The following is a 24,881-nucleotide window of genomic DNA, read 5'->3' on the forward strand; positions in this document are numbered from 1 at the left end:
CAAGCCCTCACCCTTTGGCTTTGTCCACGACATCGCGCCCTGGCAAACCAGTGACGACTGAGACTCGCTCGAGGGTCGGGACCCGAGGACGTAGAGCATCGACATCTAACCAAGCTTGCGCGTTAAAGGGGGGGGGTACCTGAGCATCGCGACTCAGGGCTCCTACCGGCTCTCCAGCCCTCACCCTCTGGTTTTTTCCATGGCATCGCACCCTGGCAAACCAGCGACGGCTGAGACTCGCTCGAGGGCCGGGACCCGAGGACGTAGAGCATTGGCATCTAGCCAAATTTGCAGGAACACATCACAAGTTAAGGCCCAGTGCCAGGCGCAACCCGCCTTGGGGTAGGACCCCGTGAGTCCCGCGCTGGCTCATGGGTGCCCCGCTACACCTCGTCAGGCCTTTAGTGCCTCGTCGCCTCTCCAAAGCAACTAACGGCTGACCTCCGCTTGTCATGGCGGACTCTTGCTCTTTTTGTGGTGAGCCTGCAGGACCCCTTCAAGGAGCCGTGCCAGGCGAGGCCCTCAGGGCGTCCTCTTCACTCTCGTCCATGCAAACCGCTTGCACGTTAAAGGGGGGGGGAGGTACCTAAGCATCGCGACTCAGGGCCCCTACTGGCTCTCCAGCCCTCACCCTCTGGCCTTGTCCACGGCATCGCGACCTGGCAAGCCAGCGACGGCTGAGATCCGCTCGAGGGCCGGGACCCGAGGACGTAGATCAGAAAGGGGAGCAAAGGCGAGAGGGAAGAGGCACGCAGAGACCTCGCCAGGCAACCCCTAGCCGGCCAATGCGCGAACCTGGCGCCGCACCAGGAAGCGTTCCCGACTCTCAAGATAAGTCACCCTCCGGAAACACTAGCTATCGCAGCACCGTCACTGCATCCAACGCAATCCCGTGTTAGCAATGTCACATTCCTTTCTCACCGAACGATAGCTGCTTGAGCGCTAAAGGGGACCTCCTGAGCATCGTGACTCAGCGGTTCTTACTGAACCCTGAGCCGCTCACCTCCTGGCTTTGACCACGGCATTGTGACCTGGCATACCAGCCACAGCTGAAGCCGCCTTGGGACCGGGACCTGTTGATGCAGAGCACCAAGCCCTCGTGAGGTTCGAAAGGAAGAAACTAAGCTAAGACGGAATAAGCGTCTCGCATTGCTCCACGATAAGGATCATATTGACAAATGGAGCTACAGACACCTTACAAGCCCCCACGGGGTGTGTTCTTGGCTGCTCGCAGGGACAAAAGACGCGTATCCTAAGGAGTCCTAACCACAGGAACCGTCACGGCAGATGCCATCATCAAGAGTGGGCCGTCAGGCACCAGCGCCAACCTCATCTAGATCAGAGACGGCGGCGGCCTAATGAGCCCGTCCTGCTTCGGGAGCGGCACAGGCTCGGGGGCTCGTAGCTGTCATTGCTCGTCTCTGGAGTCGCGAAGAGCTCAGCGGAGTCGCTGGATCCTCCGGCACCCCTGCCGCCGGAGGAGCTGCTGGAAGAACGTGCGACGGCAGGCCCGGTCCCTGCCGCTCCAGAGCTTCTGTCGCAGCCTCTGGGACAGCACTCCAGCCGACGCCCGTCTTCGTCGAAGACCTTGAAGAGCATCATGGAAGCGCCATCGAACTCCAGGTGGATCACGAGGGCGCCCCTCGCCCCGCAAACCCGGGCGATCTCGCCCCAGCCATGGGTCATGAAGACCTTACCTGGAGCGACGACCTCGACATCCGCATCGGTCGCGGGAGTCTGGCAATCGGCGTGCTGCAGCCAGATCCTGAAAGGCCCCCTCGGCGGAATCTCGAAGGCGAGGGAGGGAGGAAGGTGAATCCAAGATCGAGGAGGCATGGCGGCGTGGAGCACAAACTCTCAGGAGGAGCCTTCAGCGTGAACTCCAGGAGGGACAACATGCACCGCTGTGACCCGCCGGCGCCGACGGCGACGTCGTCCATGGCGCTCGGCATCAGCTCCTACAGGGCCCTCAAGGTGGGCGTACAAGGGCAGCGGAAACCCTGGTGGCGGCTGCTCACACCAAGGCCTCGACACCTCCTGCCGCGCGCCCTCATCTCGGCGGCAGAGGACCAACCGCTTCTTCGGCGGAAGCGGGTCAGGGCCCTCTCGGGGGGCCTTTCCTTTCTCTTGTGCGGAGAACCGGCGTATCGGAGCCATTGCAGCAAGGCGGAGCAGTGGCAAAGATGAAGAAGAGGAGAAGTAGCAGAGGAAGATGAACTGGAATGGCTCGTGCCGTTCCATACTTATAGCCAGGGGAGGCCAACCGCCGGCTTCCTTGATCGCAGGTAATCATGACCAGTTTTTGCATGTAGGGACTTGTCAGTTCGTGCAGTTACTTAGGCATCATGGGAGAGCGGAGCCGCCCACGTCCAATCAACCGCCATGCGGCACCCGAGGCCGCAGGCTGTTAGGGCCCGTGGCGCTTCACACTTTCCCCTTCGCCTCTCTGCTCAGCCAAGTTCGGGCGCGCTTTGGGCCCGGGGGCTACTGTCGGCGTTCTGAATGGGGGTCCCCAGACTTGCCTACGTGCGGCCTACGGCGTCGCTCAAGGGGTGGCCCAGCGAGACCCATCTTCATGAACACGAGCTCAAGACCCTCGCGAGGGGCCAAGCCTCGCGGGGCGGACGACAGGAGGCTTCCTCAGGCACGACCTCGTCAGGCTGGATCGCGAGGAGGCGGAGAGATCAAGGTGGGGTACCTCACGAGGTGCCCATGACGCAAGCCATGATGACCAAGGGCGCCAGGCGGGCGCCAGCCTGCACAGTGTCCTCCTTTCCTCTTTGGTGCTAAGGGAGCAAGCGCAGGCGAGAGTATCAAGCAAAGGCATCCATTTCGGTGCAACAAGACCAAGACCAGCAGAACGGCAGGATGGAGGTCATCGTGGAGCCCAACCCGGCGTCACACCAGAGCCTTTGGCAGGCGAGGACCAACTTTAGTCAGGATAAGTGTACTAGATGTTCCCCTTCAAAATGGCCAATTGTTGGCGCCCTTCCCGCTCAATATTTGGGAAGAGGCCCAGGGCCTTTGCCTATAAATAGGACTAGCCACCCGCAAGGTAGAGGCATCTGGAAATCGATCCAGAGAGCGACTGAACTCCCCCTAGTAGTTCATCGCACCAGCCAAGAGTAGACCCTCGCGAGGCTGTTCTTCCTTGTATTGTTCATCATCAGCCCAAGAGGCAATCCACCACACCACACACTGGAGTAGGGTATTACACCATAATGGTGGCCGGAACCAGTATAAACTCTGGGTCTCTCGTGTTGTTCCTTTGATTGCTTAGATCATAGCAAGGCGGTGAGGTGCAGGTAGGCAGAGGGCGAAATCTCCGCGCGCACCCCAGTGTTCGAATCTAGAGGGTCTACCGGAACCCGAAATCCGACAAAGGCAAGGCAAACAAGATCGATCTACGGATCGCGTGGGAGCCCCACGACATGTGACGATAACCGTCACGCCGGATATGGCAAATATGGCCAGGCCGAACACAACAGACAAAGCTCATCCGAGCTACGTCATGATATAGCCCAGACAAAGGCGCCGCACACCCACTATGCTTCACAGATGAAGTAATGGATCATCGAATCCCTGAGGGTTTTAAACCCGTAAACATCGAATCATACGATGGCACAACAGATCCTGCGGTATGGATCGAGGATTATCTCCTTCATATCCACATGGCCCGTGGTGATGATCTACACGCTATCAAATACCTCCCACTCAAGCTTAAAGGACCGGCTCGGCATTGGCTTAACAACTTGCCAGCAGAGTCAATTGGTTGCTGGGAGGACCTGGAATCCGCATTCCTTGACAATTTCCAGGGCACCTATGTGCGACCACCAGACGCCGATGACCTAAGCCACATAATTCAGCATCCAGAGGAATTGACGAGACAATTCTGGACACGGTTCCTAACCAAGAAAAATCAAATAGTCGACTGTCCGGACGCAGAGGCCCTCGCAGCCTTCAAGCATAACATCTGGGACGAATGGCTTGCCCGGCACCTAGGACAGGAAAAGCCGAAATCTATGGCAGCCCGTACGACACTCATGACCCACTTTTGCGCGGGAGAAGACAGCTGGCTAGCTCGTAGCAATAACATGACCAAGAGCCCTGGTAATTCGGATACCAAGGACAATGATGGCAGGTCGCGTCGCAACAAGAACAAGCGCCACATTAACGGCGACAATACTGAGGATACGGCAGTTAATGCCGGATTCAGAGGCTCTAAACCCGGTCAGCGGAAAAAGCCATTCAAAAGAAATACTCCGGGCCCGTCCAGTTTAGACCGGATACTCGATCGCTCGTGCCAGATACACGGCACCCCCGAACAACCGGCCAATCACACCAATAGGGATTGTTGGGTGTTCAAGCAGGCAGGCAAGTTTAGTGCCGAAAACAGAGATGAGGGGCTGCATAGAGATGATGAGGAGGAGCCCCGGCCACCGAACAATAGGGGACAGAAGGGCTTTCCCCCACAAGTGCGGACGGTGAACATGATATACGCAACCCACATCCCCAAGAGGGAACGGAAGCATGCGCTCAGGGACGTATATGCGTTGGAGCCAGTCTCCCCAGAGTTCAACCCATGGTCCTCCTGCCCGATCACTTTTGATCGAAGGGACCACCCCACTAGCATTTGTCACGGCGGATTCGCCGCATTGGTCCTAGACCCAATCATTGATGGATTTCACCTCACTAGAGTCCTCATGGACAGTGGCAGCAGCCTGAACTTGCTTTATCAGGATACAATGTGGAAAATGGGCATAGATCCCTTAAGGATTAAACCCACAAAGATGACCTTTAAAGGCGTCATACCAGGTATAGAGGCCAGCTGTACAGGCTCAGTTACACTCAAAGTGGTCTTCGGATCCCCGGATAATTTCTGAAGCGAGGAGTTAATCTTCGACATAGTCCCGTTCCGCAGTGGCTATCACACCCTGCTCGGGCGAACTGCATTTGCAAAGTTCAATGCTGTTCCGCACTACGCATATCTCAAGCTCAAGATGCCAGGCCCTCGAGGAGTCATCACGATCAATGGAAACACCAAACGCTCTCTCCGAACAGAGGAGCACACGGCGGCCCTCGCGGCGGAAGTACAAAGTAGCCTCTCAAGGCAATTCTCCAGTCCGGCTGTTCAGCGGCCGGACACCCTCAAGCGCGCCCGGAGTAACCTACAACGAGATCGTCTAGCACGTTCCGAGCTAGCATAGTAGTGCGGCCCCAACCCCAGCCCTCGCAAACTCGCGAAACCAGTACCACGCGTACATAATTACGCTCTGGAAATACCATGGGCATAAGGGGAGGGACACAACCACGACATGCCCAGAATGCGGCTCAACCGCACTGGGGCTCCGATTTTGTGATTTTTCTTTTTTTCTTTTACTTTCAGGACTCCACTATTCGGAAGACCTGTCCGGCAGTACAACCGCCGAACACACGATGCAACAGCCAGGGAGACAACAAGCCACGTCGAATGTCCAGGTGCTCTCTATAACGAGCTAAATACCTGTCTTACTTAAAGTCTCGCAGCTTGCCCCAGGAGGGGGACATGTCAAATAATCCCATCTCTTGCTCATCGCACTATTTTTATCATTCTGCTCTCATAGCAGCCCTTTAATAAACAATATATAGCTCTTGTCTATTATTGCATTTATTTTTTACATATGTTCAGTTATGACATTATGCAACCGTACACTTTGGTACGGCCAATACACCAGGGGCTTAATTACTCCAGAATACGGTGTGAGAAGACCGAATACTCTCATGAGTGCGGCACCCCAAACTTATAGCATTATATGCATCGGCTCCGAATCATGTCTTGGGTCAATAGTTGAGTTTGCCCGGCTCCCATGTTTTGGTACCTTACGTTCCGCTATATCATCTAAGGTAGCGCTGGGAGAACTACTGCGATTGTGCCCCAGTTGAGATGGGTTAACACTTCAGAAGAGAAAGCTAAAACTGACCGTCATGATAGGGCGAGAGTCGGTCGCTGTTCATGAGGTTTTTCGAGTCCTTAAAGACTTATGCCGCTTAGAGCGAGGAACTGGCTTTGTCCGGCCTAGGCGTGGATAGCGCCCCAAACTCGGTCTTCCGAATACTAGGGGCTTCGCCGAAATTTAAAATTATAGAATTCTATGGCTAAGTGAGAGTGATAAAGCATTATAAGTCCGATTGCCTTGTTCGTTGTGCTGAGCGCCTCCCTCGAAGGACCCAAGAATGGGAACAAGAGCGCTCAGGTTTATCCCGAACACCCCAGCACTCGCGGCATGGGGGTAGAAGCCGACGACTTGCATCTCTCAGATTTAATAAACGGTCGCACAGAAGGTAATATTTTAAATTCAAAAAGCGTTGCTTAGCACATATGAACAAGTTTTCAGTGCACAGGATAAACACGAGCGAGTTTACTCAAAAATTACATCCCTAGTACATTCATTCGCCACAAGGAGGGCACCCTTCAGGACGCCCTCATAATACATCTCGGGCCTGCGATGCTCCTTCCCCTTCGGTGGCCCTTCTGTCGCCCCAAACTCGATGCATACGGCGCGCTTGATGACTTCAATCCACGGACAGACATCCACCAGCCGCCTCACCAGCCCAAAGTAGCTCTCAGGCAGGACCTCCCCAGGCCACAGTCGGCCTATAAGGCCCTTCATGTCCTGTTCGGCCACCTTATGGAGCTCAACCAGCTGCTTCAGCTGGTCGCTCAAGGGCACCGGGCGTCCGGCCTCAGCATACTGGGACCAAAACATCTTCTCCGTCGAGCTCCCTTCTTCGGCTTGGTAGAATGCGGCGGCGTCGGACACACTGCGGGGCAGATCTGGGAATGCTCATGGAGAGCTCCGGATTCGGGTAAGTAACACGTAATTCACTTTCACATGCTTGCTTTGCATAAAGAATGCCTTACCCGCCGCTATCTTTTTCATCGCCTCAATCTCCTGGAGGGCTTTTCGGGCTTCGGCTTTGGTAGATTTGGCACTTTCAAGTGCCGAGGCAAGCTCGGACTCTCGCGTCTTTGAGTCAATTTCTAAACTCTCGTGTTTCTTCACGAGAGCATTGAGCTCTTGCCGCACCTCCGCCACCCGTGCCTCTTGTTTCTCTCGCTCGGTGCACTCCATGGCCGCATTATCTTCGGCCTTGGACAATGCTTCCTTCAGGGTCGCCACCTCGGTTGTGGCCCCTGTCACATTCATGTTGGTCCTATCACTATTTGCAACCATGTATTTTTATATACCCTTACATAAGGTACTACCTACCTTCCATGTCCTCGAGCTGCTTCTTGGCAAGGCCGAGCTCGTTCTCGGACCGCTCTAGGCTCTGCCTCAATGCATCGACCTCCGCAGTCAGTGCGACAGAGGTCAGCAGCGCGGCCTGCATCCCCATATTGACATTTTTATGTTAGACTTCTGATATATCTTTTTGGATCCTCAGTCCGGTTTTTCTTTCTGAACACCAAATTGAGCATCAGGGGCTACTGTCTATGCGGTAATATTTTTACATGTTTTAAATACATACCTCGAAGCCTATTAGAAGGCTGGCACAGGCTTCTGTCAGCCCGCTCTTGGCGGACTGAACCTTCTCGATCACCACACTCATAACAGTGTGGTGCTCCTCTTGCGAAGGGGCCGCCTGCCGGACTCCGGAACCACTGAAGGTTCCGGTGCGGTGTTCGGCCGAGGGCTGAACTTAGATCCCTCCGGGGTTTTATCCCCTTTGGGCATGGAGTCCGGGAGGTCGCCTTGCTGCGCCTCCAGGACCACCTCCTCCTGGCTCAGCCCCTTTTGGGACTCCACCTCGGCTTCGTCCGTAGGGTGGGGGGAGGAAGCCGTCAGGAGTGAAAGACTATTCATATCCGACGAGTCTAGGGAGCCACTCGACGAATCGTCGAGCTGAGCCTTGAGCGGACTGCATAATTATATTCGGCGTCAGAAGGTACTGTGCAATAAAGGAATACCGTGAGTTATTCTAGTATCCGGATACTTACGATTTTGCCAGGGGCTTGGCCCTGGATGGCCACTCCTCTCCGTCGTCTTCAGCGTCGGAGGCGTAGTCCAGGAGAAGGGTCTTCCCCTTCTTGGACCCTCCGGCCTCCCCAGTTGGGACGGCCTTCCTTTTCTTTCCTCCCCCCGCTGGAGGGGGAGAGGCTTCTTCTTGCTCCTCCTCGTCTTCGGAGGAGGAGTGCGCTTTGGGGTCGTCGGGCGATGAGTCCGACACCACCAGTCGCCGGGAGCTCCTTCGAGTTCTCGTGGCCTTCTTCTCCGGCACCACGTGGGGTGCCGGGACCAGCAGCTTCGTCAAGCGTGCGTCTGCTAGGCCTTCGGGCAAGGGAGCTGGACAGTTGATCTGTCCGGCCTTCTTCTGCCAGTCCTGTTAAAGGAATGGGAGTTTAGATCCCGCATAGAGTCAAACTATGAAAAACAAGTTCCCTGTAATGGGTAAACTAAGCTTACCACGCTGGCTTGGCGCTTCGCGCAGAATCCACGATCCTCGGTAGTGGGAGGCTGAACCTCGGAGCTCTTGAAAAGCACCTTCCAAGCATCTTCGTGCGTTGTGTCGAGGAGCCTGGATAGAGTTTGGTGCTGGGCCGGGTCGAATTCCCACAGATTAAAAGCCCGTCATTGACACGGGAGGATCTGGCGGAAGAGCATGACCTGAACTACGTTGACGAGTTTAACATTCTTGTCCATCAGGTTCTGGACGCAGGTTTGGAGTCCGGTCGCCTCTTCTGGATTACCCCATGACAGGCCCGTCTCTTTCCATGTGGTGAGCCGCGTGGGGATGCCAGATCGGAACTCGGGGGCCGCTGCCCATTCAGGGTCACGCGGCTCGGTGATGTAGAACCACCCCGATTGCCACCCTTTGATGGTTTCCACAAAGGATCCCTCGAGCCATGTGATGTTGGCCATCTTGCCCACCATGGCGCCTCCGCACTCCACTTGTCGGCCGCCCACAACCTTCGGCTTGACATTGAAGGTCTTCAGCCATAAGCCGAAGTGGGGCTGGATGCGGAGGAAGACCTCGCACACGATGATAAACGCCGAGATGTTGAGGATGAAGTTTGGGGCCAGGTCTTGGAAATCCAGGCCGTAGTAGAATATGAGCCCCCGGACAAATGGGTGAAGAGTAAAGCCCAGTCCACGGAGGAAATGGGTGAGAAACACGACCCTCTCATGGGGCCTGGGGGTGGGGATGAGCTGCCCCTCATCTGGGAGCTGGTGCATGATGTCGTTGGACAAGTATCCGGTTTTCCTCAGCTTTTTGATTTGCCCCTCCGTGATGGAGGCGGCCATCCACCTACCTCCCGCTCCGGACATGATTGGAGAAGGTTGAGGTGGGAAGTGCGGACTTGGGCGCTGGAGCTCGAGTGTGCAGCAATGGATAAGCGAAGGAAGAGGAAGGAGTAGATGGAAAGGCTAGATCCTTATCCCCTTATATGGGCGGCCGAAACTATGTGCCCCCACCAGCCTAGCAAAACTCACTTATCTCCCAAGCGCCATGATTAATGGAGCGGTTGGGTTACCCACGCCCGTATTGATGAGAATCCCGGAATAAGGGGACACGATCTCTGCTTTGACAAGACGTGCAAAGGAAACCGCCTCGCTAAACATGTTGAGGTGGGACAATAAAACGACTCGAATAAAGGCTTGGTTGTGACATGATGTCACGCTACAGAATACGTCAGCAGATTAGATTTGCGCGAATATTATTCTCTCTACGGTGGCATGTGGAAATTATTTTTCAGAGCCGGACACTATCCTTGTGTTCAACATCTTCTATGAAGTATTCGGAGGGGGAACCCACCTTGCAATGCCGAAGACAATTTGCGTGCCGGACTCGTTGTCATTGAAGCCTGGTTTAGGGGCTACTGAGGGAGTCCTGGATTAGGGGGTGTCCGGATGGCCGGACTATGACCTTTGACCGGACTCCCGGACTATGAAGATACAAGATTGAAGACTTCGTCCCATGTCCGGATGGGACATTCCTTGGCGTGGAAGGCAAGCTTGGCAATACGATATGTAGATCTCCTCCCATTGTAACCGACTATGTGTAACCCTAGCCCTCTCCGGTGTCTATATAAACCGGAGAGTTTTAGTCCGTAGGACGAACAACAATCATACCATAGGCTAGCTTCTAGGGTTTAGCCTCTCTGATCTCGTGGTAGATCTACTCTTGTACTACCCATATCATCAATATTAATCAACTAGGAGTAGGGTTTTACCTCCATCGAGAGGGCCCGAACCTGGGTAAAAACATCGTGTTCCTTGTCTCCTGTTACCATCCGCCTAGACGCACAGTTCGGGACCCCCTACCCGAGATCTGCCGGTTTTGACACCGACAACGACCATGTGACGACACATTGATATAGATCAAGATGATGGAGATCATGGTGTCATGCCGGTGATGATGGAGATCATGACGATGCTTTGGAGATGGAGATCAAAGGCACAATATGATGATGGCCATATCATGTCACATATTTTTGATTGCATATGATGTTTATCTTTTATACTTATTTTGTTTTGATTGACGGTAGCATTATAAGATGATCTCTCACTAAATTTCAAGATAAAAGTGTTCCCCCTGAGTATGCACCGTTGCCAAAGTTCGTCGTGCCTAGACACCACGTGATGATCGGGTGTGATAAGCTCTATGTCCATCTACAATGGGTGCAAGCCAATTTTGCACACATGGAATACTCAGGTTAAACTTGACGAGCCTAGCATATGCAGATATGGCCTCGGAACACTGGAGACCGAAAGGTCGAGCGTGAATCATATAGTAGATATGATCAATATAGTGATGTTCACCATTGAAAACTACTCCATCTCACGTGATGATCGGTTATGGTTTAGTTGATTTGTATCACGTGATCACTTAGATGACTAGAGGGATGTCTATCTAAGTGGGAGTTCTTAAGTAATATGATTAATTGAACTTAAATTTATCATGAACTTAGTCCTGGTAGTATTTTTCAAATTATGTTGTAGATCAATAGCTCGCGTTGTTGTTTTCATATGTTAATTTTGATATGTCCGTAGAGAAAACTGTGTTGAAAGATGTTAGTAGCAATGATGCGGATTGGATCCGTGATCTGAGGATTGTCCTCATTACTGCACAGAAGAATTATGTCCTTGATGCACTGCTAGGTGACAAACCTATTGCAGGAGCAGATGCAGACGTTATGAATGTTTGGCTAGCTCAATATGATGACTACTTGATAGTTTAGTGCACCATGCTTAACGGCTTGGAATCGGGACTTCAAAGACGTTTTTGTACGTCATGGACCATATGAGATGTTCCAGGAGTTGAAGTTAATATTTCAAGCAAATACCCGAGTTGAGAGATATGAAGTCTCCAACAAGTTCTGTAGCTAAAAGATGGAGGAGAATAGCTCAAGCAGTTAGCATGTACTCAGATTGTCTGGGTACTACAGTCGCTTGAATCAAGTGGGAGTTAATCTTCCAGATAAGATAGTGATTGACAGAGTTCTCTAGTCACCATCACCAAGTTGCTAGAACTTCGTGATGAACTATAGTATGCAAGGGATGACGAAAATGATTCCCGAGCTCTTCGTGATATTGAAATCGATGAAGGTAGAAATCAAGAAAGAGCATCAAGTGTTGATGATTGACAAGACCACTAGTTTCAAGAAAAGGGCAAAGGGAAAGAAAGGGAACTTCAAGTAGAATGACAAGCAAGTTGTCACTCCCACAAAGAAGCCCAAAGCTGGAACAAATCCTGAAACTGAGTTCTTACACTACAAAGGAAATGGTCACTGGAAGCGGAAATGCCCTGAATATTTGGTGGATAAGAAGGATGGCAAAGTGAACAAGGGTATATTTGATATACAGGTTATTGATGTGTACCTTACTAGTGTTTATAGTAGCCCCTGAGTATTTGATACTTGTTTGGTTGCTAAAAATTAGTAACTCGAAACAGGAGTTACAGAATAAACAGAGACTAGTTGAGGGTGAAGTGACGATGTGTGTTGGAAGTGGTTCCAAGATTGATATGATCATCATCGCACACTCCCTATACTTTCGGGATTAGTGTTAAACCTAAATAAATGTTATTTGGCATTTGCGTTGAGCATGAATATGATTTGATCATGTTTATTGCAAAATGGTTATTCATTTAAAGTCAAAGAATAATTGTTGTTCTGTTTACATGAATAAAACCTTCAATGGTCATACACCCAATGAAAATAGTTTGTTGGATCTCGATCGTAGTGATACACATATTCATAATATTAATGCCAAAAGATGCAAAGTTGATAATGATAGTGCAACATATTTGTGGCACTGCCGTTTGGGTCATATCGGTGTAAGCGCATGAAGAAACTCCATAAAAATTGACTTTTGGAATCACTTGATTATGAATCATTTGATGCTTGCGAACCGTCCCTTATGGGCAAGATGACTAAAACTCCATTCTTCGGAACAATTGAACGAGCTACTGACTTATTGGAAATAATACATACCGATGTATGCGATCCAATGAGTGTTAATGCTCGTGGCAAGTATCGTTATTTTCTGACCTTCACAGATGATTTGAGCAGATATGGGTATATCTACTTAATGAAACACAAGTCTGAAACATTTGAAAAGTTCAAAGAATTTCAGAGTGAAGTGGAGAATCATCGTAACAAGAAAATAAAGTTTCTACGATCTGATCATGGAGGAGAATATTTGAGTTACGAGTTTGGCCTTCATATAAAAACAATATGGAATAGTTTCACAGCTCACGCCACATGGAACACCACAGCGTAATGCTGTGTACAAATGTCATAACCACACTTTATTGGATATGGTGTGATCTATGATGTATCTTACCGATTTACCACTATCGTTTTTGGGTTATGCATTAGAGATAGTTGCATTCACTTTAAATAGGGCACCATCAAAATCCGTTTGAGACGACGCCTTATGAACTGTGGTTTGGCAAGAAACCAAAGTTGTCGTTTCTTAAAGTTTGGGACTGGATGCTTATGTGAAAAAGTTTCAACCTGATAAGCTCGAACCCAAATCGGAGAAGTGCGTATTCATAGAATGCCCCAAGGAAACTATTGGGTACACCTTCTATCACATATCCGAAAGCAAGATATTCGTTGCTAAGATGGATCCTTTCTAGAGAAGGAGTTTCTCTCGAAAGAAGTGAGTGGGAGAATAGTAGAACTTGATAAGGTAATAGTACCTTCTCCTGAATTAGAAAATAGTTCATCATTGAAATCAGTTCCAGTGATTCCTACACCAATTAGTGAGGAAGCTAATGATGATCATCATGAAACTTTAGATCAAGTTACTACAGAACCTCGTAGGTCTTCCAGAGTACGGTCTGCACCAGAGTGGTACGGTAATCCTATTCTGGAAGTCATGTTACTAGACCATGATGAACTTACGAACTATGAGGAAGCGATGATGAGCCTAGATTCCGCGAAATGGCATGAAGACCATGAGATCTGAGATAGGATCCATGTATGAGAACAAAGTGTGGACTTTGGTGGAGTTGCCCGATGATCGGAAAGCCATATAAAATAAATGGATCTTCAAGAGGAAGACGGACACTGATAGTAGTGTTACTATCTACAAAGCTCGACTTGTTGCGAAAGGTGTCAGTGTCAAAACCGGCGGATCTCGGGTAGGGGGTCCCGAACTGTGCGTCTAGGCGGATGGTAACAGGAGACAAGGGACACGATGTTTTTACCCAGGTTTGGACCCTCTCGATGGAGGTAAAACCCTACTCCTGCTTGATTAATATTGATGATATGGGTAGTACAAGAGTTGATCTACCACGAGATCAGAGAGGCTAAACCCTAGAAGCTAGCCTATGGTATGATTATTGTTCGTCCTACGGACTAAAACTCTCCGGTTTATATAGACACCGGAGAGGGCTAGGGTTACACAGAGTCGGTTACAATGGGAGGAGATCTACATATCTTATCGCCAAGCTTGCCTTCCACGCCAAGGAAAGTCCTATCCGGACACGGGACGAAGTCTTCAATCTTGTATCTTCATAGTCCGGGAGTCCGGCCAAAGGTCATAGTCCGGCCATCCGCACACCCCCTAATCCAGGACTCCCTCAGTAGCCCATGAACCAAGCTTCAATGACGACGAGTCCGGCGCGCAAATTGTCTTCAGCATTGCAAGGAGGGTTCCTCCTCTGAATATTTCATAAAATATGTTGAACACAAGGATAGTGTCCGGCTCTGCAAAATAGTTTCCACATACCACCGTAGAGAGAATAATATTCACACAAATCTAATCTACTGACGTATTCCGTAGCGTGACATCATGCCACAACCAAGCCTTTATTTGAATCGTTTTACTATCCCACCTCAGCGTGTTTAGCGAGGCGGTTTCCTTGGCATGTCTTGTCAAAGCAGAGATCGTGTCCCCTTATTCCGGGATTCTCATCAATACGGGCATGGGTAACCCAACCGCGCCATTAATCGTGGCGCTTGGGAGATAAGTGAATTTTACTAGGCTGGTGGGGGCACATGGTTTCGGCCGCCCATATAAGGGGATAAGAATCCACCCTTTCCATCTACGCCTTCCTCCTCCTTCGCTTATCCATTCCTGCGCACTTGAGCTCCAGCGCCCAAGTACGCACTTCCCACGTCAACCTTCTCCAATCATGTCCGGAGCGGGAGGCAAGTGGATGGCCTCCTCCGTTATGGAGGGGCAAATCAAGAAGCTGAGGAAAGTCAGATACTTGTCCAACGACATTGCGCACCGGCTTCCGGATGAGGGGCAGCTCATCCCCACCCCCAGGCCCCATGAGAGGGCCGTGTTTCTCCCCCATTTCCTCTGCGGACTGGGCTTTCCTCTTCACCCATTTGTCCGGGGGCTCATGTTCTACTACGGCCTGGACTTCCACGATCTGGCCCCGAACTTCATCCTCAACATCTCAGCGTTTATCGTCGTGTGTGAGGTCTTCCTCCGCATCCAGCCCCACTTCGGCTTATGGCTGAAGACCTCCAATGTCAAGCCGAAGGTTGTGGGCGGGCGACAAGCGGAGTGCAGAGGCGCCATGGTGGGCAAGATGGCCAACGTCACATGGCTCGAGGGGTCCTTTGTGGAAACCATCAAAGGGTGGCAATCGGGGTGGTTCTACATCACCGAGCCGCGTGACCCTGAATGGACAGCGGCCCCCGAGTTCCGATCTGGCATCCCCACGCGGCTCACTTCATGGAAAGAGACGGGCCTATGATGGGGCAATCCAGAAGAGGCGACCGGACTCCAAACCTGCGTCCAGAACCTGATGGACAAGAGGGTTAAACTTGTTAACGTAATCCAGGTCATGCTCTTCCGCCGGATCCTCCCGTGTCAACGACGGGCTTTTAATTTGAGGGAATTCGACCCGGCTCAACACCAAACTCTGTCCAGGCTCTTCGACACAATGCACGAAGATGCTTGGAAGGTGCTTTTCAAGAGCTCTGAGGTCCACCCTCCCACTACCGACGATCACGGATTCTGCACGAAGCGCCAAGCCAGCTCGGTAAGCTTAGTTTACCCATTACAGGGTATTTGTTTTTTCATAGTTTGACTCTATGCGGGATCTAAACTCCCATTCCTTTAACAGGATTGGCAGAAGAAGGCCGAACAGATCGACTGTCCGGCTCCTTTGCCCGAAGACCCAGCAGACGCCCGCCTGACGAAGCTGCTGGGCCCGACACCCCACGTGGTGCCAGAGAAGAAGGCCACGGGAACTCGAAGGAGCTCCCGGCGACTGGTGGTGTCGGACTCATCACCTGACGACCCCGAAGCGCACTCCTCCTCTGACGAGGAGGAGGAGGAAGAAGAAGCCTCTCCCCCTCCAACGGGGGGAGGAAAGGAAAGGAAGGCCGCCCCAACTGGGGAGGCTAGAGGGTCCAAGAAGGGGAAGACCCTTCTTCCGGACTACGCCTCCGATGCCGAAGACGGCGGAGAGGAGTGGCCATCCAGGGCCAAGCCCCTGGCGAAATCGTAAGTATCCGGATACCAGAATAACTCACGGTGTTCCTTTATTGCACAGTACCTTCTGACGCCGAATATAATTATGCAGTCCGCCCAAGGCTCAGCTCGACGATTCGTCGAGTGGCTCCCAAGACTCGTCGGATATGAATATTCTTACACTCCCGATGGCTTCCTCCCCCCGCCCTACGGATGAAGCCGAGGCGGAGTCCTGAAAGGGGCTGAGCTAGGAGGAGGTGGTCCTGGAGGTGTGGCAAGGCGACCTATCGGACTCCAGGCCCAAAGGGGATAAAACCCTGGAGGGATCTAAGTCCGGCCCTGGGCCGGACGCTGCACCAGAACCTTCAGTGTTCCGGAGTCCGGCAGGCGGCCCCTTCGCAAGAAGGGCAAGCCTACGACGTCGGCGGCCTCCGTCCAACCGAAGGCGCCGGACAATTTGCTGGAGGTGCTTAACGGCGCCTCCATCGACGAGGAGCACCGCACTATTATGAGTGCGGTGATCGAGAAGGTTCAGTCTGCCAAGAGCGGGCTCACTAAAGCATGTGCCAGCCTTCTAAAAGGCTTTGAGGTATGTATTTAAAACATGTAAAAATGTTACCGCATAGACAGTAGCCCCTGATGCTCAGTTTGGTGTTCGGAAAGAAAAGCCGAACTGAGGATCTAAAAAGATATACGCAGGAGTCTAACAGAAATATGTCAATATGGGAATGCAGGCTGCGCTGCTGACCTCTGCCGCACTGACTACGGAGGTCGATGCATTGAAGCAGCACCTCAAGCGGTCCGAGAACGAGCTCGGCCTTGCCAAGAAGCAGCTCGAGGACAAGGAAGGTAGGTAGTACCTTATGTAAATATATATATATATATAAATACCTGGTTGCAAATAATGACAGGACCAACGTGAATGTTACAGGGGCCACAACCGAGGTGGCGACCCTGAAGGAAGCGCTGTCCAAGGCCGAAGACGATGCAGCCATGGAGCGCACCAAGCGAGAGAAACAAGAGGCGCGGGTGACGGAGGTGCAGCAAGAGCTCGATGCTCTCGTGAAGAAACACGAGAGTTTAGAGCTTGACTCAAAGACTCGAAAGTCCGAGCTTGCCTCGGCACTTGAAAGCGCCAAGTCTGCCAAGGCTGAAGCCCAAAAAGCCCTCCAAGAGATTGAGGAGATGAAAAAGATAGCGGCGGGTAAGGAATTCTTTATGCAAAGCAAGCATGTGAAAGTGAATTACATGTTACTTACCCAAATCCGGAGCTCTCCAGGAGCATTCGCAGATCTGCCCCGCAGTGTGTCCGACGCTGCCGCATTCTACCGAGCCGAAGAGGGGAGCTCGATGAAGAAGGTGTTCTGGTCCCAGTATGCTGAGGCCGGACACCCAGTGCCCTTGAGCGACCAGCTGAAGCAGCTGGTCGAGCTCCATAAGGTGGCCGAACAGGCCATGAAGGGCCTTAGGTCGGCTGTGGCCTGGGGAGGTCCTGCCTGAGAGCTACTTTGGGCTGGTGAGGCGGCTGGTGGATGCCTGTCCGCGGCTTGAAGTCATCAAGCACTCCGTATGCATCGAAGGCGCCCGTAGGGCTTTTGCCCATGCTAAAGTGCACTGGGGCAAGCTGGATGCTGAGAAGCTGGTGACAGAAGGGCCACCGGAGGGGAAGGAGCATCGCAGGCCCGAGATGTATTATGAGGGCGTCCCGAAGGGTGCCCGTCTTGTGGCGAATGAATGTGCCAGGGACGTAATTTTTGAGTAAACTCGCTCGTGTTTATCCTGTGCGCTGAAGACTTATTCATATGCGCTAAGCAACACTTTTTTGAGTTTAAAATATTACCTTCTGTGCGACTGTCTATTAAATCTGAGAGATGCAAGTTGTCGGCTTCTGCCCCCATGCCGCGAGTGCAGGGGTGTTCAGGATCAACCTGAGCGCTCTTGTTCCCATTCTTGGGTCCTTCGAGGGAGGCGCTCAGCACAACGAACAAGGCAATCGGACTTATAATGCTTTATCACTCTCACTTAGCCATAGGATTCTATAATTTTAAACTTTGGCGAAGCCCCTAGTATTCGGAAGACCGAGTTCGGGGCGCTATCCACGCCTAGGCCAGACAAAGCCAGCTCCTCGCTCTAAGCGGCATAAGTCTTCAAGGACTCGAAAAACCTCGCGAACAGCGACCGGCTCTCGCCCTATCATGACGGTCAGTTTTAGCTTTCTCTACTGAGGTGTTAACCCAGCTCAACTGGGGCACAATCCCAGTAGTTCTCCCAGCGCTACCTTAGCTGATATAGCGGAATGTAAGGTACCAAAACATGGGAGCCGGGCAAACCCAACTATTGACCCAAGACATGATTCGGAGCCGATGCATACAATGCTATAAGTTCGGGGTGCCGCACTCATGAGAGTGTTCGGTCTTCTCACACCGTATTCTGGGGTAATTAAGCCCCTAGTGTATTGGCCGTACCAAAGTGTGTGATTGCATAGTGTCAAAACTGAACATATGTAAGAAATAAATGCAATAATAGGCAAGAGCTATATATTGTTTATTAAAGGGCTGCTATGAGAGCAGAACGATACAAATAGTGCGATAACCAAGAGATGGGATTATTTGACATGTCCCTCTCCAGGGGCAAGCTGCGAGACTTTAAGTAAGACGGGTATTTAGCTCGTTATAGAGACCACCTGTACGTTCGACGTGGCTTGTTGTCTTCCTGGCTGTTGCATTGTGTGTTCGGCGATTGTACTACCGGACAGGTCTTCCAAATAGTGGAGTCCTGAAAGTAAAAAAAAGAGAGAAAAACCACAAAAATCAGGAGCCCCTAGTGCGGTTAAGCCGCATTCTGGGCATGCCGTGGTTGTACCCCTCCCCCTATGCCCATGGTATTTCCAGAGCGTAATTGTGTACGCGTGGTACTGGTTTCGCAATCTCGCGAGGGCTGGGGTTGGGGCCGCACTGCTATGCTTGCTCGGAACGTGCCAGACGGTCTTGTTGTAGGTTACTCCGGGCGCGCTTGACGGTGTCCGGACGCTTAACAGCCGGACTGGAGAATTGCCTTGAGAGGCTACTTTATACTTCCGCCGCGAGGGCCGCCGTGTGCTCCTCTATTCGAAGAGAGCGTTCGGTGTTTCCATTGACCGTAATGAGTCCACGAGGGCCTGGCATCTTGAGCTTGAGATATGCGTAGTGCGGCACCGCATTGAACTTTGCAAATGCGGTTCGTCCGAGCAGGGCATGATAGCCACTGCGGAACGGGACTATGTCGAAGATTAACTCTTCGCTTCGGAAATTATCCGGGGATCGGAAGACCACTTCGAGTGTAACCGAGCCTGTACAGCTGGCCTCTACACCTGGTATGACGCCTTTAAAGGTCGTCTTTGTGGGTTTTTAATCCTTGAGGGATCTATGCCCATTTTCCGCACTGTATACTGATAAAGCAGGTTCAGGCTGCTGCCGCCGTCCATGAGGACTCTAGTGAGGTGAAATCCGTCAATGATTGGGTCTAGGACCGATGCGGCGAATCCGCCGTGACGAATGCTAGTGGGGTGGTCCCTTCGATCAAAAGTGATCGGGCAGGAGGACCATGGGTTGAACTTTGGGGCGACTGGATCCAACGCATATATGTCCTTGAGCACACGCTTCCGTTCCCTTTTGGGGATGTGGGTTGCGTATATCATGTTCACCGTCTGCACTTGTGGGGGAAAGCCCTTCTGTCCTCTGTTGTTCGGCGGCCGGGGCTCCTCCTCCTCATCGCTATGCAGCCCCTTGTCTCTGTTTTCTGCACTTAACTTGCCTGCCTGCTTGAACACCCAACAGTCCCTGTTGGTGTGATTGGCTGGTTGTTCGGGGGTGCCGTGTATCTGGCACGAGCGATCGAGTATCCGGTCTAAACTGGATGGGCTCGGAGTATTTGTTTTGAATGGCTTTTTCCGCTAACCGGGTTTAGAGCCTCTGAATCCGGCATTAGCTGCCATATCCTTAGTTTTGCCGCCGTTAATGCGGCGCTTGTGCTTGTTGCGACGCGGCCTGCCATTGTTGTCCTTGGTATCCGAATTACCAGGGCTCTTGGTCATGTTATTGCTACGAGCTAGCCAGTTGTCTTCTCCCGCGCAAAAGCGGGTCATGAGTGTCGTGAGGGCTGTGATGGATTTTGGCTTTTCCTGTCCTAGGTGTTGGGCAAGCCATTCGTCTCGGATGTTATGCTTGAAGGCTGCGAGGGCCTCCGCGTCCGGACAGTCGACTATTTGATTTTTCTTGGTTAGGAACCGTGTCCAGAATTGTCTGGCCGATTCCTCGGGCTGCTGAATTATGTGGCTTAGGTCATCAGCATCTGGTGGTCACACATGGGTTCCCTGGAAATTGTCAAGGAATGCGGATTCCAGGTCATCCCAACAACCAATTGACTCTGCTGGCAAGCTGTTAAGCCAATGCCTAGCCGGTCCTTTAAGCTTGATTGGGAGGTATTTGATAGCGTGTAGATCATCACCACGGGCCATGTGGATATGAAGGAGATAATCCTCGATCCATGCCGCTGGATCTATTGTGCCATCATATGATTCGATGTTTACGGGTTTAAAACCCTCGAGGATTTGATGATCCATTACTTCATCTGTGAAGCATACTGGGTGTGCGGCGCCTCTGTACTAGGCTATATCACGACGTAGCTCGGATGAGCTTTGTATGTTGTGTTCGTCCTGGCCGTATTTGCCATATCTGGCGTGACAGTTATCGTCACGTGTAGTGGGGCGCCCACGCGATCCGTAGATCGATCTTGTTTGCCTTGCCTTGTCCTCCAATATGTCTCGCAGGTCTGGCTCGTTTCCCCGTGCCTTGGTACTTTTTGAGCGGTGCCAGGGTGCAGCTTGAGTTGAGGGCCGAAAGGCCTCTCTGAGGCGCCCACGGGGTGATGTAGGTTTATTTGCTTCCTCCTCTAGTTGGGGTAGCAGCTTGCGCTTTGGGTAGCTCTTGGAGGGGTGTTCGAGTTTGTACTCTTCGGCAGCGAGGACTTCCGTCCATCTGTCGGCTAGCAAGTCTTGGTCAGCTCTAAGCTGCTGCTGTTTTCTCTTGAGGCTGCTTGCCGTGGCCATAAGCCTGCGTTTGAAACGCTCTTGTTCGACGGGGTCCTCAGGCACGACAAATTCGTCGTCGTCGAGGCTTGCTTCGTCTTTGGAGGGAGGCATGTAATTATCGTCCTCGACCTCTCTATCTGCCGCTCTCTCATGAGGGCTGGCTTCTCCATCCTCCTGCGCTGAATCCTGCTGGAGGGGGTTGTCTTCGGCACTATCCGGGGTGTTATTGTCTCCGGTGCCGGACTCGCCGTTTTTGCTTTGGCGGGATTTAGAGCGGCGCCGCTGACGCCGGCGCTTAGGTTGTTTCTTGGAGGGGTCATCCTTCGTTGTTCCATCGCCATCCCCTTCTTTTAGGGTATCCACCATGTATATGTCGTATGACGAGGTGGCTTTCAAGTGCCCTATAGGCGCTGGTTCTTGCTCATCTCCTTCATCGACGTCCATACCGTTGATGTCTTCGGAGTCGAAGTCGAGCATGTCGGTTAAATCGTCGACAGTGGCTACGAAGTGGGTGGTGGGTGGGCTTCGAATTTCTTCGTCGTCCGCATCCCAAACCTGCTGACCATAGTCCGGCCAGGGCTCTCCTGATAAAGAGAGAGACTTTAGTGAGTTCAGGATGTCACCAAAGGGAAAGTGTTGAAAGATGTCCGCGGTGGTGAACTCCATGATCGGAGCCCAATTGGGTTCGATCGGGAGAGGTGCGGAAGATTTGGAGTCCAGGATGGAGTCCGGCACCCTGGAGTCACGAGCTTCGCGAAGGACAAGATTGGTGTTCGACTCGATCGCCGTAGAGATTGCAGCCCCCGAGGCGGTGTCCAGCCATCCGTCCTCGACCGGCACAGTCGGCTCCGAGCAAAGGGTCGAAGCGGACAACTGAGCGGCGCTTTGGGTGCTGTCCGACGGCAGAGCTAGATCATGCCCATCGTGACAATGCGGCGTGCTCGGCTGTGGCTCGAATCCGCCAAAGATCAAGTCTCCGCGGACGTCTGCATTGTAGTTTAAACTTCCAAATCTGACCTAATGGCCAGGGGCGTAGCTTTTGATCTGCTCCAGACGGCCAAGTGAATTGGCCCGCAATGCAAAGCCGCCGAATACGAAGATCTGTTCGGGGAGAAAAGTCTCACCCTGGACCGCGTCGAGGTTGACGATCGAAGAAGCCATCGGGCCTGAAGGTGACGACACATAGGAACTCTCAATGAAAGCACCAATGTCGGTGTCAAAACCGGCGGATCTCGGGTAGGGGGTCCCGAACTGTGCATCTAAGCGGATGGTAACAGGAGACAAGGGACACGATGTTTTTACCCAGGTTCGGGCCCTCTCAATGGAGGTAAAACCCTACTCCTGCTTGATTAATATTGATGATATGGGTAGTACAAGAGTTGATCTACCACGAGATCAGAGAGGCTAAACCCTAGAAGCTAGCCTATGGTATGATTATTGTTCGTCCTACGGACTAAAACTCTCCGGTTTATATAGACACCGAAGAGGGCTAGGGTTACACAGAGTCGGTTACAATGGGAGGAGATCTACATATCGTATCGCCAAGCTTGCCTTCCACGCCAAGGAAAGTCCTATCTGGACACGGGATGTAGTCTTCAATCTTGTATCTTCATAGTCCGGGAGTCCGGCCAAAAGTCATAGTCCGGCCATCCAGACACCCCCTAATCCAGGACTCCCTCAAAAGGTTTTCGACAAGTTCAAGGTGTTGAATACGATGAGATTTTCTCACTCGTAACGATGCTTAAGTCTGTCCGAATCATGTGAGCAATTGCCACATTTTATGAAGTTTGGCAAATGGATGTCAAAGCTGCATTCCTTAATGGATTTCTTAAAGAAGAGTTGTATATGATGCAACCAGAAGGTTTTGCCAATCCGAAAGGTGCTAACAAAGTGTGCAAGCTCCAGTGATCCATCTATGGACTGGTGCAAGCATCTCGGAGTTGGAATATATGCTTTGATGAGTAGATCGAAGCATATAGTTTTATACGGACTTGCAGTGAAGCCTTTATTTACAATAAAGTGAGTGGGAGCACTACAGCCTTTCTGATAAGTATATGTGAGTGACATATTGTTGATCAGAAATGATGTAGAATTTTTCTGGAAAGCATATACAAGTGTTTGAAAGGAGTTCTTTAAAAGAAAGACCTCAGTAAAGCTACTTACATATTGAGCATCAAGATCTATTGAGATAGATCAAGACGCTTGATAAGATTTTCAATTAGTACATACCTTGACAAGATTTTGAAGTAGTTCAAAATGGAATAGTCAAAGAAAGAGTTCTTGCCTGTGTTGCAAAGGTGTGAAATTCAGTAAGACTCAAATCCCAACCACGACAGAAAATAGAAAGAGAATGAAAGTCATTCCCTATGCCTCAGTCATAGATTCTAAAAGGATGCTATGCTATGGACCAGACCTATTGCATACCCTGCCCTGTTTTGGCAAGGGAGTACAATAGTGATCTAGGAGTAGATCAATGGACATTGGTCAAAATTATCCTTAGCGGAATAAGGATATGTTTCTCGATTATGGAGGTGACAAGAGGTTTGTCGTAAAGGGTTATGTCGATGCAAGTTTTGACACTGATCCAGATGACTCTTAAGTTTCAATCTGGATACATATTGAAAGTGGGAGCAATTAGCTAGAGTAGCTCCATGCAGAGCATTGTAGACATAAAATATTTGCAAAATACATACGGCTCTGAATTTGACAGACCCGTTGACTAAACTTCTCTCACGAGCAAAACATGATCACACCTTAGTACTCTTTGGGTGTTAATCACATAGAGATGTGAACTAGATTATTGACTCTAGTAAACCCTTTGGGTGTTGATCACATGATGATGTGAACTATGGGTGTTAATCATATACACATATGAATATTAGTGTTAAATCACATAATGATGTGAACTAGATTATTGACTCTAGTGCAAGTGGGAGACTGAAGGAAATATGCCCTAGAGGCAATAATAAAGTTATTATTTATTTCCTTATATCATGATAAATGTTTATTATTCATGCTAGAATTGTATTAACCGGAAACATAATACATGTGTGAATACATAGACAAACATAATGTCACTAGTATGCCTCTACTTGACTAGCTCGTTAATCAAAGATAGTTAAGTTTCCTAACCATAGACATGAGTTGTTATTTGATTAACGGGATCACATCATTAGGAGAATGATGTGATGGACTTGACCCATTCCGTTAGCTTAGCACTCTATCGTTTAGTATGTTGCTATTGCTTTATTCATGACTTATACATGTTCCTATAACTATGAGATTATGCAACTCCCGTTTACCGGAGGAACACTTTGTGTGCTACCAAACGTCACAACGTAACTGGGTGATTATAAAGGTGCTCTACAGGTGTCCCCAAAGGTACTTGTTGGGTTGGCGTATTTCGAGATTAGGATTTGTCACTCCGATTGTCAGAGAGGTATCTCTGAGCCCACTCGGTAATGCACATCACTATAAGCCTTGCAAGCATTGTAACTAATGATTTAGTTGCGGGATGATGTATTACGGAACGAGTAAAGAGACTTGCCGGTAACGAGATTGAACTAGGTATTGAGATACCGACGATCGAATCTCGGGCAAGTAACATACCGATGACAAAGGGAACAACGTATGTTGTTATGCGGTTTGACCGATAAAGATCTTCATAGAATATATGGGAGCCAATATGAGCATCCAGGTTCCGCTATTGGTTATTGACCGGAGACGTGTCTCGGTCATGTCTACATAGTTCTCGAACCCGTAGGGTCCGCACGCTTAAAGCTCGATGATGGTTATATTATTAGTTTTTGTGTTTTGATGTACCGAAGGTAGTTCGGAGTCCCGGATGAGATCGGGGACATGACGAGGAGTCTCGAAATGGTCGAGAC

At 50.9% G+C, this 24,881-nt stretch overlaps 1 pseudogene; it reads right to left on the reverse strand.

Moving 5' to 3' along the window:
• The window catches only part of LOC119350740, a 53,543-nt pseudogene extending 51,603 nt beyond the window's left edge, over positions 1–1,940 (reverse strand).
• Between the last annotated feature and the right edge of the window lie 22,941 nt (positions 1,941–24,881).

The sequence above is a fragment of the Triticum dicoccoides genome, chromosome 1B (assembly GCF_002162155.2).
Source record: "Triticum dicoccoides isolate Atlit2015 ecotype Zavitan chromosome 1B, WEW_v2.0, whole genome shotgun sequence".
Taxonomy (NCBI): domain Eukaryota; kingdom Viridiplantae; phylum Streptophyta; class Magnoliopsida; order Poales; family Poaceae; genus Triticum; species Triticum dicoccoides.